This window comes from Dipodomys merriami, unplaced genomic scaffold (genome assembly GCF_024711535.1).
Source record: "Dipodomys merriami isolate MVZ:Mamm:240054 unplaced genomic scaffold, mDipMer1.0.p SCAF_487, whole genome shotgun sequence".
NCBI classification, from domain to species: domain Eukaryota; kingdom Metazoa; phylum Chordata; class Mammalia; order Rodentia; family Heteromyidae; genus Dipodomys; species Dipodomys merriami.
The window spans coordinates 688995-694356 of NW_027206054.1; positions in this window are offsets into that span (position 1 = coordinate 688995).

The following is a 5362-nucleotide window of genomic DNA, read 5'->3' on the forward strand; positions in this document are numbered from 1 at the left end:
GCCCGCGCCTGCCGCCCTGCCGGCCACCTGCTCTGTAGAGTCCTCAATGCAGAGTGGAAACCAGCGGGCCCACGCCCGACTGCGAGACTGCGCGTGCGCGCGTGCTCACACACACGCACACACACACACACACACACACACACACACACACCGCCAACTTTCTTTCAGTTATTAATGTAATTTTTTACCAGCTGCCTTTGGGGCTGGGCTAAGCGCGGTTACGGGGAACAGGATGAGCGAGATTGCAACGTTAAACCTTGTAGGCGACTCCGACATTGGAAGTATTTTTACAATGCTTGCAATTATTATTACAGCTGTTGTGCATCTGTTCAGCTCAGCACTTCGAGGAGAAGCAAAAGTGAAAGGACAGGCGTGCAGTCAGGTTATGAGAGAACTTGTGAGTTGAAGCTGGATTTAGCATCTCAGGCTGAGGGAGCACAGCAAGGGGCAGGCATGGAGAACTGATGGTGGTGACTGGAGCACAGAGGGGCTGTGTAAGGACCTAATAACAATCAGGATTCAGGAGAGGATAAGCCAGAGCGAGGCTGACTTTAGGTCTGTACTAAAGGCAATGTGAGGGTTTACCCTTTATCTCTTTGTGTCCCTATGTGGGAAGGACTTGGATGGATCACTTTTCTATTCTGAAAGCATCCTTCAGCTTTGGGAAGAAGAGTTTAGAATGGGCAAGAGTGGGACAAACAGGGAAGTTAAGAAGCAACTAAGTAAATAGTCCAGATGCCAGGTGTGGTGATACTGGAGATAGAAAAGGATGGGTAGGTAATAAGTATAGCAATACTCAGAGCTAATATTTGTGACTGCACACCCAAAGCTTTACATTTATTAGCTTATTTATTCCTGAGAACAATCCTATTATTATTAGTACCATCTGACAGATGATGGAATGGAGGCATAATAATTTGTCTAAATGCTCACAGCTAGAACATGGCAGAGTTGGAATTCCATCTCATCTATACCCTTGTACACTTCATGTGTGATTTTTTAAAAAGACACAAATTTAGAAAACAGATTAGGAATGACTCTCCTAAACAAACCTCTGTGATTATGTGATATTGTTGGAGGAAATTTCCAGAAGTAGAAATTTTTATATTTGCACTTTGCCACTCCAGCATTTGCTGTAGCTAAAAGAGAGAATTTGATAAATTAATGGACTACCTGTGGTTATTTTTTAGTTGATACACTCAGATAAGACGTATTGGGGGAGGGGATGGGAACCAATCACTTCATTTAACAGATGCTAATCAAGGCTAGTTATAATCAACACATTGATAGAAAATGCATAACTTACATTCTGTGGAGTGATAGAAAAACTTCCTAGAAATGTAATTTTAGATTAGCTTCCAAATCTCATCTCTTGATAGAAAACAAATCTTCATGAAATAAATTGGATTTAAGAAACCAAATTTTACAAACAGAAGATGACTAGCATCCCAAAGGCAACAATAAAGGCTTTTTAGCATTGGTTAGAGGTAAATTTCTTTAAAAAGTCAAAAGTTCATGCACTTTCAGAATATTAATTAGCAATAATTTCTTGGGTCATTCAGTGCTGGCACAAGATTTGGAATCTCAACCATTTTGTTTCAGTTGAGAGTAGGAATCAAGTGGAGTGACTGGAAATCACTGCAAACTCTTGTGGTCTGTGCCTAGTTAGTTTGAGAGAGCCTTGTTCAGGGCCATAATCCTGGAAGAGGAGTTTGACCTCTAGATCCAGGACTAGATCCAGTGCTGGACATAAGCTCTTTGCTTGGGAAAATGTCTACAGTCTGACCAGGAAAGATAATTGTCTCTAAAATAAGAAAAACAGAACAGTAAACTTTTATTTAAGGGTCACCACAGAGAACATTGTGTTCACTTCATAAATGGATAGATGTAGCACCTGCAGCAACTTCATTACATTTTAGATGAGGTGCTTTCACCAAGTTAAAGTTCCTAAAGTATGAGTATTAAGAAATTGTAATGCAGTTTTTGGGGGGAGGGGAATAGCAAAATATTTTAAGTTTATTGTATATTGATAATGAGGATTTTAGGCTGTACAGAGGAACAGTCCAAAGAGAAAAATCATGTTGTTAGAAACTAATACTGTGGTAAGTATCCATTACTTCTCATTCTTCAAAGAATTCAGGCATTCCTTGTGAATACCAACCTATCTTTGGTGACTTTAGCTAATTTCAAAGACAAAATTACTTATTAGAATCTTTAGCACAAACCTATTTTTTTTTTTTTTTTTGCCAGTCATGGGGTCAGAACTCTGGGCCTGGGCACTGTCCCTGAGCTCTTCAGCTCAAGGCTAGCACTCTACCACTTGAGCCACAGTGCCACTTCTGGCCTTTTCTGCTTATGTGGTGCTGAGGAATCGAACCCAGGGCCTCATGCATGTAAGGCAAGTGCTCTACCACTGAGCCACCTTCCCAGCCCACAAACCTATTTTTATGTATATAATTAAAATACCTTTAAGTAGTTTACAAGGGGGGGGGGGTTTCAATGGCTGTGTACAGCTTCTAGGATATTTAAAAGGATGTGAAAGGGAACATGAAGACAAGTCTTGAGATAGCAGTAGGTCTTGTATAGTTTTGTTCATTTAAGTGGTACTTGTTATAAGCACTTGTTCCTTGCTTTTTCCTGTAAGTCTGAGCCTAATTCCAGGCTATTTCCTGGGAATCTGAATAAGACTGGAGCAGAGATCTATGTATTCTGGACTGCTAGTTGGGAATTCACATGGGCTTAGATTCCAAAGCTCAGTCATCTCTTTGGTTTCACTCTCAGGCTGGTGTACTGTGCAGTCTATGGTAAAGAAAGCCTGCGGGTAAAGTCTCATCTGTAACTCCTGAGATAACTCAAGAGAACCTTAGAGAACACACTATCTGTTCTGAGATGATGTAGAGCCAGCTTTTCCTCTATAGGCCTCCTAAGAGCTGGACTGGGGTTGTGGGGGTACAGCATGTACTCAGGATTTTGCTTCTGGGAAAGAAATGGCCTTTAGTGCCAAAGCCTTTTCTTTATATTGCCTTAGAGGTAGTAGCAGTCCTGCCTCCTCGATTTTACAGTAACCTGTTTCTATGCTGGCACTCAAAATGCACAATCTGGACTTTGACTTAGAAGGGCAATACCAGTAACTGGCACAATTGGGTGATGTAATGGTGGTGGTAGAGGCGTTCAGAAGCCTGGCAGATTTTCTTCCCTGGTGTTTTTCTGGTCTTTAGAGTTGAACATATTTGTTTATCTCCCAAGTCTCTCATCCAGTTACTGTGGTACATTTAAGGTCATGAGGAAAAACAGTGGCAACTTCCCAAAGAAAACACATGCGTCTGAGTTGGGGATGTGTGGGTCATGGGGGGCACTCTAGGCTCCCCACCCTATGCCAGCCATTGTACGAAACAGAATTAGCAGCCTGTTCTACCAGGAAACAATGGGCCCCAGGAATCTGATTTCTATAGCTCTTTGGCATTTCTCTTCTCCTGTGCCAGACATTTGCGGGGGGGGGGGGGGGGGGGAATCAAAGGAGAAAAATGTTTATTTGTTTTAAGCCTTGCTCACTAATCCACTTATGCCATTTACATTAGTTAAACAACCTTTCTGTGTAAACACCATTAATTATATAGTATAAGAGCCAAATAAAAATGCTAAAAACTAAAAGTAATTGTAGAATAAATTAGTATAGCTTGAGTGCCCATACATTATAAAGGGACTGTAGACTTTAACAGAGGTGGATGTGTGATTTTTCTATTGTTTAAGCTACTAGAATGGAACCAGCAGAAATGACATTTTACAGATGGATACCAAAGCCGTTAAAGTTTAAAGCCATATCAGCAGTGAAATTACAGTTTTCATAGAGGTCTTGATTCCCACCTCTTTCTTCATCTATCTCAAGAAGACTGGGGCAGGGAGGGGGATGGGTGGGCAAGGGGGAGAGCCAGACAGGGTTTCAATGTCCTGTAGATTTCCCCAAAAGGTTTTTTTTTGGAGCAAGACTATCATCTACTAGTGCGTAGCCTCCAACCTTTTTAGGTTTGTAGTAACAGAAGATTGCTTGTGTCTGTATTAAAAGAAATGAATCAACATTCAATCTACCAGGCAAAACAAGGAAGGCAGGAAGTAAAGTTGTTGAAGGAACATGACATAGGAGATCCCAGTAAGAACAACAGTATTCATCCTTTGTAGTATTTCCAGAGTTCCATAAATATTAATTCATTTGATCTTTCACAATTCTATAATAAAATAGATGGAGCACATATTTCTTTTTACAACCCCATTTTACAGAGAAAGAAATTGAAGCTTAGAGAAGGAAGCCACATTGAAGCAATTCTTAATTCTTCTCTGCATTTTTTTCCCTACTACCTCATTCATGTTTCTTTTCAAATGTGAATGAAAAGAAGTATGGTTTAGTTCACAGCAATATTCTGTGCTGCATAGAATCTTTTAAGAATATCAAGGCACATCTACATCATTTCCTCGGGGAAAGTTTTGTTTTACCTGAGGCAGGAAATGGATTTGAAATGGGAACAGTTTTTCATTCTTTGGAATAAGCCCATCTGTTATGTTCACTAAGACTGGATCATGGAACAGCATAGATTTCTCACAGCAGGAGGAGAATAGAGAAGAGTAAAAGACATCTTTCCATTCCCTAGTGTAGATCCATACCATCCAGGGATCCCTGCTCAGACAAATAGACAGGCAGCTATCAGTCAGGGAAAATGATACTGCTGTCTGCAAACACCCCAATAGACCATATAGCCTTCCATAAAGTTGAGATTTAACACTTAATTGTTTAGAAGAATTTTAAGGGAAAAATTTTTGTTATCTGTCTATCTATCTAGAATAATACTGACAGACTACTCTGTGTCAGTACTAAGAACTATAACTCCAGTGTTGAAATAAACACATGACTCTAACATAGAATTTACAGAGTAAGGCAGATTAATGTTAATTAAATGATCACATCAGTAAGTATTGATTGTTGAGCATGGTGATGCCTGCCTGAAATCTTAGCACCAGGGGAGGCCGAGTCAGGAGGGTAGAGAGTTTGAGCCTACCTGGGCTACATAATGAAACTCTGTCTCAAATGAATGAAAACAAAGCAAAACAAAAGAAGAATATTTAATGTTCAAGTTCTTATCGAGTGCTAATAAGGCCAGTAGATAGTTAATTGGAAAATGTAAAGAAGAAATCATATTTATCTATAAATTGTTTTATTTTGTCTATAAAGAAACATTCTCTTCTTAAATTTGATGGAGCAAAGATGCTTTGTTTGAGGACTGGTCCAATAACTGAAGCTTTATGTCATCTTCCTTGTACAAAACTTACCCCAAATGATATGATATGAATATTATGTATAATTTTCAGTTAT